A 12,486-nucleotide genomic window follows, 5' to 3' on the forward strand; every position below is an offset into this window, starting at 1 on the left:
GAACTCTGGCTCGTGTCCTGTGCTGCCTAACTTCTGCCTTTGGGGATTTTGCAGCCCACAGAGCTCTCGGGAGTGCAGGGACAACTTTGGAGGTGAGAGTGTCCAAGAGTCTGAAGCGGTGTGACTGATACTTTCCGTTCCATTTGTGTGTGTTGCACTAGTTCAAACAGCCGCTTGCCAACATGTAACTTACACAGCTCACCTCACGCAGCTCATCTGCATCTGTCCCCACAAGGCTTCAGCTAGACCAGGATTTAAAGGTGCAGTATCAGATCGTGTCAGCTGGCTCGGACTAACCAGCATCTTTGAAAGCCTAATCAAGACCAGGCAAGTTGTACCTTCACATGACCTAGGTCTTGGCTCCCATCTAGCTAACAGCACCCCTTTAAATCCTAGGCTAGGCCAGGCCTGAGTCTAAGATGCTGTGGCTCGTGTGGCCAGAGACTAGAAAAGAGGAAGGAAGGAAGGAAGCAAGAAAAGCATCAACACAAAGGTGGCAGAGAGAATCACCTGCCATTTTACTTCACCCTTCTCTCCGGTCCTTTGATGGGACAGTAGATACATGTACCAAGTTGTTATGGGAGTACAAGTTAAACCAGACTTGGACCTTACCCCTGTGTTGGTTAGTAACACTAGTCACTGTTGTAAGAGGAGTATCAAGCCCAGGGATTCCAACTTCCATCCTCTCTCGACTGCAGCCATTGCTTTTTTTGCTTTTTGGTTTTTATTTTAAAAAAAAATCTGAATTCAGGCTCTGTTTTCTCCCCCACTAGAGTTGGGACTGAAGGGGCTAAGCTCAGGCTTACAGGCTGCTTCTCTCGCGCTGACCATGCCAGCACTGCCCGTTCCTGGGGTGGTAACAGAAGAGCGCAGCTTTTCACTGCAGGGTTCTCAAAGCAGGCAGGTCATTGTTGCATATTGTGATAGGAAACAGGGAATGGGACTGGCAATTTTGGTGACTATTTTAGCAGCACAGTCTCTGTGGGATCTGAGCCTTCCAGATCAGGAGTGGGTAGAGATGGGAGTGTTAACAAATGCTGCTGTAGGTAAGGGATAGAGAAATTGTGTCCAGATGGACAGGTGACCTAGCCACGCATTCCCAAAAGAGACAAGCTCTATTTGTCTCTTACTCGGCCTTGTATTCAGCCTTCTCAGGCTCATCCGATTCTGCAGGATCGTGTTACCAGCAGACTGGCCTAAATCTCTAAAGATGAAAGGCATTCCCTCCCCTGGTTGGCCCCCAAGTGTCTCCTGTGAAGCATTCCTGCTGCAGGAATGCTGCCTGCATTGCCCCCTCCTTTATTTCTGCACAAATACCATGCTGCCTGAGGCACGGCGCAGCGCTTCTAGGACTCTGAACTATGCCTTGCATGCACTCAAGGGGTCATGTCTAAACTAGATATGGACCCAAATGTCCCTTGACCTTTGGGGAAGCTGGCTCTCGCTGCATAAGGGGGCATGGTCACTGTTTTATCCACTTTCTTACCCATTTAGAGCTATCTGCTAATTCCACTGAACAGGGGCCTTCACCTCATTGCAAATCAGCCTTCTCTGTGCCGGGAGAATAGACTGGGCAGCCTTTGGCTGAGTGGCATGCTTCCCACCCTGAGTCCAAGGAGCCCTGGTGGCCTCCACCCTAAGGGGCCCTGTGGTCATCCTAAACAAGTGCCTTATTCAGGTGAGCCCCATGTGTTTCAGAGAAAGCTGCTCCATTCTCATGTGCTTTCTCCTGTCCTTGGGTCTAATTCCTGCTCCACGGTGCTGCTTTCTCTGCTGGGTTTGACACACCTCTTCTGGAGCTGAAAAGAACACAAGTTGGAAAACAGACTAATCTCAAGCCGATCCACAACTTCTCATGGCCAGACCCACATGCTCTAGCTCCAGAAGAGTTGACTGTAACTGTTGGGTGCCAGCACACCCGCTGGTGAAGTGTAGATGCACTGAAGTAGCTCAAGATGCTTTCCTTGAGAGGGTGCTGTAGACAAATTTCCATATAGACATCCCATTACAGCACTACAAGTTCTAAACTTCCCCATGCAGCCCTGAGGCCCTGTGAAAACAAACCAGAGAGCTCCCTCCCAGCAGGACAGGTGGAATTCGAAGGCTCCAGCACTGGATCTATTTATGGCCACTGTATAATTAGGTATGGGTCAAAGTATACAGCGGTTACTGTTCAGAGCCCTGGGCAAGTTTCACCCAGACCTGTGGCCAGCGTTCCTGCTCACTCACGTGCTCTGCTAATGGGAGTTGCTGAGGGCTATGAAGGTGGAGAAAATTGGGCACAAAGGTGAGAGTTGTCTTGTGAGTTAACATGATGTTAGAGACTGTAGAATAACATGCTATTTTGAGGAACTTGTGACTGCCTGAGAGGGCTTTAGACTTGTTTTTTAGGCTGTTCTTAGAAGTTACTTGAAAATGACTTGTCTGTTTTCAGTCCCCCAGTGCAGTATTTAAGGTTCCTTGTCAAGCTATTATTTTGAATGAATGTATTTAACTGCAGTTCAGGGTTAGGTTTCCAATAGCCCTGCAGCTGGACAACGTGAGGCCAGTTTGCTAAGCACTGAAGATCAGTGCAGGGATGCTCACTGATTTTGCTGCTGTAAGTGCTACACCAGTGACCCTCATGTAGTAGGTCAGTGTCTCTCTCTGGCCACCAGCTCTACACATGCATGCTCCGATTTACCGAGGGTCTTAGCTGGGGCTCAGAACAGCCTCAGGTGACATGAATGGGAGGTGGTGAATGCTACGTCATCTAGCACGGGCTTAGTTTGGCAGAGTTACTACAAACCACTACTCTAACCTGAGGAATCCCACTTGTAATGGGGTCTCTCTCCTGGCAGAATCCTGACATAACAGGGTTAAAAAGAAACCTTCTGCAAGTATGTTATGGTTAAGGTGACCAGATGTCCCGATTTTATAAGGACAGTCTCGATTTTTGGGTCTTTTTCTTATATAAGCTCCTATTATCCCCCACCTCCTGACCCGATTTTTCACACTTGCTGTCTGGTCACTGGTCAGCCTAGATGAAAATCCCATCAGGTGTGTTCTGAAACACCTGCAGGTGTTCAACGCCCCCAAGTGGCTAGTCAGGAGTAACAACTTCTTGTTCTGAAGCTTACTACTGAATTATGTTACTGCCACATCCTGGTATGCAAATTCATTACAAGAGCCTAACGACTCCATCAAAGGACAGGAGTTACTTTTCCAGCTGCTGCCATGCCTTGGTTTCCAGCGCCAACAAATCCTGCTCTTGCTTCTTCCTCTGTGGCCTTCACAGGAGTCGTGTAGGAAGGCAAGCATTGCATACTAAGCTCTGCTCTTCTCCTTGGGATCCCTTCTCAAATATATATATATATATATATATATAACCTATACTGCATGGAAAGAGGATTCAGGCAGAGACTGGAACAGTGGCACCAGAACCTGCTATTAGTCGAGGGAGTTATGTAGTCTCACACTTGTTTTTGCCAGTGTGTCCTTTCAGTTTGAATTGTCTCATTCTCTGGTTTCTGAGCATCCACTGTGCAAGAGATGTACAGGAGTTTCCCTGTCTGTCTACTTGGAGATCGAGGTGTTCTTATGTATGTCTGATTATCCATATCATCTAATTTCTCTGTTGCAGTTTTGGGCTCACTGGTTTGCTGAATGTGTGCTCTAGCTCTGACCCAGCTTGTTCTCTTGTATCCAAGGTGAGAATGTTAATTTTCTCACTTACAGCTTTGGTTTTACTCTCTGGTCTTCCAAACCTTTGCTCCAGTACCCAAGTCACACCAGTCATAATCCTTGGTGGTGGTGTTTGTTAGCTGTGGTGGGGTGAGGTGGGTATTCCTCCATTCCAAACGCTTTTTCTAATCTTTCCCCTTTTTTCATTTCCTGACCTCTGTTGGCAAATCACGTGCCCTGGCCCATTGTTCTGGTAAACCCATTGCATCAGGAGCTGGTTCCTGTCGAAGATGTTGGAGTTGTGTGTTTGCTCAGTGAGGTGGGGAGCGCTGGAGATGCCAGTTTCACGCTGACATGCAACCTTACCCACCTGCATGTCAGGATTTCCTTGGCAGAGACTAGCTGCCATCAGTGTCCAGTGGAGAAGCAGGTAAAATCTGGCAGCTTTGAGAGTCTGGCATTAGCAAGTAAACAGTCAGCCCCTGGAAATCTTAGCCTCATGGAGGCAGGCTGTTTTACTCTGTCATTCACTCGCTCTGAGCCCACCAAGGGAAAGGTGCACAGTGCTGTGATGAAATGTCCCTTGGTGCTGTATAAATCGAGAGGCTGAGGATCACGTGAAAATAAAAATGTGAACCTGGGGACACGTTGTGCTTTCTTCCTATGTATTTGTCTAAGGTGCTTCCTATTCCATTGGACTAGAGGTTTATAGCCTTAGAAAGTATCTATTAAATATCGTCTCTGTGTTGGCTAAATGGGCAAACACGTTGGCTCCTTTAGATCTACTTAAGGGTCTCATTTAGGAAACACTAACAGGTGTGATGAGGCATGAATTGTAATGTGTTACTGAAGTCTCCTGGCAGCAGGGAAGTGCAGTGCGAATGCATATAATGAAGTGTAAGTCTTACTGCAATTTGTGAAATGTTGTTTTTGTTGGTCTATGTATAATAATTAACACTACCTTACCAAAGCTCTTTGCAAACTGCTATATACAGTAATCACTTCATGCACCACTAAACCGCAGGAGATGTGTAACAGCTCCCATCATGTTTGGAATAGGAACCGAAAGCACTTCTTTCAGCTGGGATGATAGAGTGTAGGGGCAAGATATATTACTCATGTTGGAATTTGGGATGGGAGAGCTGCTCTGTCTTCTAAAAACATGCCAGGGAATGTTTAGGCACCAGGTCACTGAGCCTGAATCTCCGTTGCCACGTCCCATGTGCAGGCGTTTACACAAGTGCAGAGTGGATGCAAAATGCTGCTAAAGCTGAATCTCTGCTTTTTTCACGGGTGGTAATGACCATGCAAGGGGTCAGATCTTCAAAAGAGCCTGCATTTAGCACCTCTATTTTGACACACATGGTCAGATTTTTTCAAAAGAGCTCAGTGCTCAACAAGTGAGCTTGAAAATCTGGCTACCAATTTAGGGGCATAAATGGGTGCTGAGAAAGCCCTTCTGAAAAGTGGGGCCAAGGTGCAGGGCACTAGAGAATCAGAACTATTTTCTTTTCCTTCTCATCTGAGAGCACCAGGCCAGCTGCTGTACCTTGCCATAGTTCTGCTGAAGTCCGCTGATTTACACTAACTGGCAATCTGACCCTGTGGTGCTGATGCAGTTGGAGGCCAGTAAGCGGGGCAGTAGGATAGCAACTGCTCTTGGTGGAAACAAGAGAACAGATTACTTTTGTATTAAAAAATAAATAGGAAGCAGTTCTCTAAGGCAGACAGGGCATTATTTCGAAACACAGGTTTCCAACAAAAATATTTGACAGTCAATTTCTCCTTCATGCTTCTGCCAAGCTTATTTTATTGTGGACCATTGCATACCTTTAAGGGGCCTGTTATCATGTACCCACATTTCATGGCATTGCTTAAATTTTGATATTTAACATTTGAGTTTGAGAAGCAAAACCATGATGCTCCCCTGCAGTTATAAATACAGAGAAAGGAGAGAGACCTTGCCAGTCACACAAAGCAGTGGTAGGCAAACAGCTGTATCAATCCATCTTTCTAAACATGGCCAAGCTTATTTCTGATGGGAGCAGACTGCAGAGGGAGGCAATTCCATTGCAGGTAAAACCACTGGCTGATATCCCAGTGTTGGGCACATGATACGTCCTGGTCTGTAGCCCTAGTGAGATCTCCCATGGTGTACGGTTCCTCCAGGAACTAGCAGACCAACAGATGTTCCAAGGTCTGTGTTTCACCACAGTCACAAGTGTGTGAGTTGTTGGAATAATCCCACTGCCGGATATTGGCTTTTGGCCTGCTAACTCTTGTTCAGCGGCAATTTAAACATCTCCAGGTCAACTAATGCTTCTCCGCACCTGCGGGAAGGTAAAGTTCATGTGCATTTTGATGTCCTTGGTGAGTATTTTGAGCGGTAGGCATCACATTTCCAGCCATGCACCTGTCTGATTTTTTTTTTTTTTTGAGCAGTTTCATTGCAACTAGGAAGCTTTTTGCTATTTCAGGTGGCAAACTGCCATAGTGTGGCCATGTTGTCTGGCATCTTCAACTCGTCCTAATCATTCCATCTTGCTAGTGACCACTCTGCTAATGTCTGGTGGAGCAATTCCAGCAAGCCACTACAGGCTGCTCACATCTGTTGGTTTTAGACATCCTAGGATGGACCGGCAGCTGTCCATTCAGCACACGAGCCAGCTGCTTTGTGTGAACCGACCTTTCCCCCACCGGCCATGCATATTCAGCCATCAAATAGCAAAGTGCAAGGAGGGTGGCTCTTAGTGTTGCTGGATTGGTTCCCCATTTTGAATTTTCCAGCTTCCGGAGTATGTTGCTTGGTACACAGGTGCTTCAGCCTTAATGCTGACCTTCTATGCTGCGGCTCAGCCTCCTGCTGCTGCTTGCCCAGGGCCGTCCTTACCCATACACAAAGCACGCAGCTGCGTAGGGCACCAGGAAATTTGGGGTACCAAATTTCCTGGTGCCCTGAGCAGCTGCGTGCTGCTCCAGCCCCCACCCCGGCTCTTCCCCAGGCCCCCGCCCCTGCTCTGCCCCAGCCCCGAAGATTGTAGCCAGGCCCGGCCCGGCCCCAGCCTGCTCCATTTCCCTGGCTCCCAGCCGCACCACCAGCGAGTTTTGTGGGTCGGATTGTTATGCAGACAAAACTACACAGGATCGTTTCAGGGGACAAGACGAGACGTCACGTTTATTATAACACAATTTGATTTATGACCAATAACTAATATCTAATACCTATGTGTATATACACACCCCCACACACCCCAAATGTTCTGCAGCCGCTGTATAGTTACCAGTCCTGAATGTAGCTTGAGTTCGTGGCTTGGGTTCGTAGCTTGTGGTGGCTACCTGGCCAGGAAAGCCGGGCACAAGGAAGGGCTGGGTCTCTGTGGGGCGTGCACCGATGCCCTTCCATGTTGGCAGCAGAATGTTACCCTCCAAAGTCTTCCATCTCATCCATCCTTTTTGTAGGCTTCAGTTTGAATCCAAAGTCTATAGGTCTTGCTGTGTCACGCTGCCTCTGGGGTCGGTGTGACTGATCACCCGTCAATTGCAGACATGACTTTCAGCTTTGATGTTTCTTCAGTTGTACTTTTGTCCTTTTTTTTTGAGGGTGGACTCTTCTTGCTTTGTCAGGGCTGTTGTCTGCATCTTCAGCCGTTAGTGTTTACACTTATTTCATCAGGACAGGCTGGGGCTGGATGTTGAGTCCATCATCCATCCATCCCTCATTCCCACATCTAAACTACACTAATCAGATTACAGCCAGGTTTTGCAAAATGAAGGTTGCAGCAGGGTTTACAAAATGAAGTGAGCATTTTAAAATGGAGTTTGGGACAAGATAAAATGGAGTTTGAGTTACACCATGTACACGTGTAAGGAACGACAAACAGGGAGCAGAAGTTCCAATGTTGAAGCCATGCAAGTTTCAGCGATTTAAGCAGCAATTGGGTTGAAAGTGAAACTCAATTAGCCAGTTATTGGGGTAACCGGTTTTATGAATGAATGTTGTTTCATTCATAAAACTTTGCTAATGAAGTTATATTCTGAAGCACTTAGAGGAGAGGAAAGTGATCAGGAACAGTCAGCATGGATTCACAAGGATGGATTCACAAGTATGCCTGACTAATCTAATTGCCTTCTATGATGAGATAACTGGCTCTGTGGATGAAGGGAAAGCAGTGGACGTGTTGTTCCTTGACTGTAACAAAGCTTTTGACACGGTCTCCCACAGTATTCTTGCCAGCAAGTTAAAGAAGTATGGGCTGGATGAATAGACTATAAGGTGGATAGAAAGCTGGCTAGATTGTCGGGCTCAACAGGTAGTGATCAATGGCTCCATGTCTAGTTGGCAGCCGGTATCAAGTGGAGTGCCCCAGGGGTCGGTCCTGAGGCCAGTTTTGTTCAATATCTTCATAAATGATCTGGAGGATGGTGTGGATTGCACGCTCAGCAAATTTGCGGATGATACTAAACTGGGAGGGGTGGTAGATAGGCTGGAGGGTAGGGATAGGATACAGAGGGACCTAAACAAATTGGAGGATTGGGCCAAAAGAAATCTGATGACGTTCAACAAGGACAAGTGCAGAGTCCTGCACTTAGGATGGAAGAATCCCATGCACCGCTACAGACTAGGGACCGAATGGCTCGGCAGCAGTTCTGCAGAAAAGGACCTGGGGTTACAGTGGACGAGAAGTTGGATATGAGTCAACAGTGTGCCCTTGTTGCCAAGAAGGCCAATGGTATTTTGGGATGTATATGTAGGGGCATGGCCAGCAGATCGAGGGACGTGATCGTTCCCCCCTATTCGACATTGGTGAAGCCTCATCTGGAGTACTGTGTCCAGTTTTGGGCCCCACACTACAAGAAGGATGTGGAAACATTGGAAAGAGTCCAGCGGAGGGCAACAAAAATGATTAGGGGACTGGAACACATGACTTATGAGGAGAGGCTGAGGGAACTGGGATTGTTTAGTCTGCGGAAGAGAAGAATGAGGGGGGATTTGATAGCTGCTTTCAACTACCTGAAAGGGGGTTCCAAAGAGGATGGCTCTACACTGTTCTCAGTGGTAGCAGATGACAGAACAAGAAGTAATGGTCTCAAGTTGCAGTGGGGGAGATTTAGGTTGGATATTAGGAAAAAAACTTTTTCACTAGGAGGGTGGTGAAACACTGGAATGTGTTACTTAGGGAGGTGGTGGAATCTCCTTCCCTAGAAGTTTTTAAGGTCAGGCTTGACAAAGTCCTGGCTGGGATGATTTAGTCGGGGATCAGTCCTGCTTTGAGCAGTGGGTTGGACTAGATGACCTCCTGAGGTCCCTTCCAACCCTGATATTCTATGATATTAATAAAGTAAACAATTTCATTGATCAATTCTACAGGTTCTCCTCCTCCCCCAAGCCTGGGAGCCAGGGGAGCAGACACTTCCCGCAGGAAGTAGCCAGCCCCTTCCCCCCCGCCCCAGGGAGGCCAGCCATTGGTCTGTGTGTAAGCTAGCCTTCCCTAGAGGACAAGCTGCTCCCAATTGCCATCTTTCCATTTGGAGAAGCTCTTGGGGTTGCAGCCTGGAATTCTCGTAACTGAATGGGGGGCAGGTACTGTGACTGCCAGAAGCAGCGGAGAGGCCAGAGAGGCTCCACGTGCTGCCCCCACCTGGAGCAACATCCCTGCAGCTCCCATTGGCCACAGTTCGGCCAATGGGAGCTATGGGGGCAGCGCCTGGGGGCACCAGGCAGAGCTGTCTGGCCCCTCCACCTAGGGGCTGGGCATGCAGGCCACTTCCAGGAGCAGCGCGGAGCCATGGCAGGCAGGGAGCCTGCCTTAGCCCCATGGCGCCGCCGACCGGGAGTCGCCTGAGGTTAGTGCCCCGCCCCCGGCCGGAGCCCACACCCCAAATCCCCTCCCCCAGGTGGTAACCCACTCCCGCACCCTAACTCCCTGTCAGACCTTGCATCCAGCACATCCACCCACACCCCAACCCCCTACCCCAGCCCTGAGCCAACTCCCAGAGCGTGCTCCTTAACCCCATAACCCAGCACTGAGCTCCCTCCTGCACCCACACTTCCTCCTGGAGCCCACACCTCACACCCCAACCCCTTGCTCCAGCCCTGAGCCCCCTCCTGCACTCTAAACCCCTCATCCTTGGCCCAGTCCCAGAGCCCGCACCCCCAGCCAGAGCCCTCACCCCCTCCCACACCGCAACCACTTGCCCCAGCCCAGTGAAAGTGAGTGAGGGTGCGGGAGAGCGAGCAATGGAGGGGGTGGGGCTGGACGGAGTGGGAGCAGGGCCTCGGGGCAGGGGCGGGACAAGGGTGTTTGGTTTTGTGCAATGAGAAAGTTGGCAACCCTAGGCTATAGAGAGATTCTGGGGCTTTCTTTGCCCCAATTAATATTTTATTATTCAATTAAAGGGAACAACTTCAATAGGAGAGCTGGAGGGAGTTTTCCTTCTCAGACTGTCTTGTCGGACATTCAGCGGAGAGTAAGTCCAGGCCTCCATCACTGTTCATTCCCTTCTCCCTCATACTAAGGCTTTGGGATGGCAGGGGGCCAAGTGACCCATCTAACGGCCACTGGATTCACATAGGGCTTGCTGAGCCCTGAGGGAAGCTTTGGCACAGACTGCTGGCAGGTCGGGGCCCGTACACCTCTGGAGACCAAAATGCAAGACTGGGGAGAAAGGAAAAGCATTGCCACTCGCTCCACCTGGCAAAACCCTTCTGAACAGCTACCAGCTCTGCCCAGGACATCCCGGACAAGCTCCAGCATAACCTATTGTTTGAGTGGTCACAAAACTTTAAGAGAGAAATTGAAGGGTGTTTCTAAACAGCCATTTCTGGGCTGGGGAGCAGATGAGAACAGGTGGAGCTATAGACTCATAGACATTAAGGTCAGAAGGGACCATTATGATCATCTAGTCTGACCTCCTGCACAACGCAGGCCACAGAATCTCACCCACCCACTCCTGCGATAAACCTCTCACCTATGTCTGAGCTATTGAAGTCCTTAAATCACGGTTTAAAGACTTCAAGGTGCAGAGAATCCTCCAGCAAGTGACCCGTGCCCCATGCTGCAGAGGAAGGCGAAAAACCCCCCAGGGCCTCTTCCAATTGCCCTGGAGGAAAATTCCTTCCCGATCCCAAATATGGCGATCAGCTGAACCCTGAGCATGTGGGCAAGATTCACCAGCCAGATACCCAGGGACGAATTCTCTGTAGTAACTCAGATCCCACCCCATCTAACATCCCATCACAGGCCATTGGGCCTATTTACCATGAATAGTTAAAGATCAATTAATTCCCAAAATTATCCCATCATACTATCTCCTCCATAAACTTATTGAGCTTAATCTTGAAGCCAGAAAGATCTTTTGACCCCACTGCTTCCCTTGGAAGGCTGTTCCAGAACTTCATTCCTCTGATGGTTAGAAACCCTCGTCTAATTTCAAGTCTAAACTTCCCAATGACCAGTTTATATCCATTTGTTCTTGTGTCCACATTGGTACTGAGCTTAAATAATTCCTCTCCCTCTCCAGTATTTATCCCTCTGATATATTTATAGAGAGCAAGCATATCTCCCCTCAACCTTCTTTTAGTTAGGCTAAACAAGCCAAGCTCCTTGAGTCTCCTTTCATAAGACAAGTTTTCCATGCCTCGGATCATCCTAGTAGCCCTTCTCTGGACCTGTTCCAGTTTGAGTTCATCCTTCTTAAACTGCGCACTCTATTGTCTCACCAGTGCCTTGTATAATGGTACTAACGCCTCCTTATCTCTACTGGAAATACCTCACCTGATGCATCCCAAGACCGCATTAGCTTTTTTCATGGCCATATCACATTGGTGGCTCATAGTCATCCTATGATCAACCAATACTCCAAGGTCCTTCTCCTCCTCCGTTACTTCTAATTGATGCGGCCCCAGCTTATAACTAAAATTCTTGTTATTAATCCCTAAATGCATGACCTTACACTTCTCACTATTAAATTTCATCCTATTACTATTATTCCAGTTTACAAGGTCATCCAGATCCTCCTGTATGATATCCCAGTCTCTCTCTAAATTGGCAATACCTCTCAGCTTTGTATCATCCACAAACTTTATTAGCACATTCCCGCTTTTTGTGCTGAGCTCAGTAATAAAAAGATTAAATAAGATTGGTCTCAAAACCGATCCCTGAGGAACTCCACTGGTAACCTTCCTCCAGCCTGACAGTTCACCTTTCAGTATGACCCGCTGTAGTCTCCCTGTTAACCATTTCCTTATCCACCTTTCAATTTCCATATTGATCCCCATCTTTTCCAATTTAACTAAGAATTCCCCATGTGGCACCGTATCAAACGCCTTACTGAAATCTAGGTAAATTAGATCCACTGCATTTCCTTTGTCTAAAAAAAATCTGTTACTTTCTCAAAGAAGGAGATCAGGTTGGTTTGGCACGATCTATCTTTTGTAAAACCATGTTGTATTTTGTCCCATTTACCATTGACCTCAATGTTCTTAACTACTTTCTTCTTCAAAATCCATCCTCCATCCTAGAAGTCTATTTCCTTCCCTACTCAGGTGAAGTCCATCCCGAGAGAACAGTCCTCTGTCCATGAATATCTCTCAGTGGCCATACATCCCAAAGCCCTCCTTATAGCACAACTGCCTAAGCTATCTGTTGAGCATCATAATCTTGTCACACCTTTGTTGCCCTTCTCTAGGAACAGGCAGAATCCCACTGAAGATCACCTGAGCCTCGATTTCCTTAAGTGTCTTCCCCAGCCCGGCATAGTTTCCCGTGATACGTTCCAGCGAGAATCTATTGGTATCATTTGTTCCCACATGAAGGACGATCA

The sequence above is a fragment of the Lepidochelys kempii genome, chromosome 26 (genome assembly GCF_965140265.1).
Source record: "Lepidochelys kempii isolate rLepKem1 chromosome 26, rLepKem1.hap2, whole genome shotgun sequence".
NCBI classification, from domain to species: Eukaryota; Metazoa; Chordata; order Testudines; family Cheloniidae; genus Lepidochelys; species Lepidochelys kempii.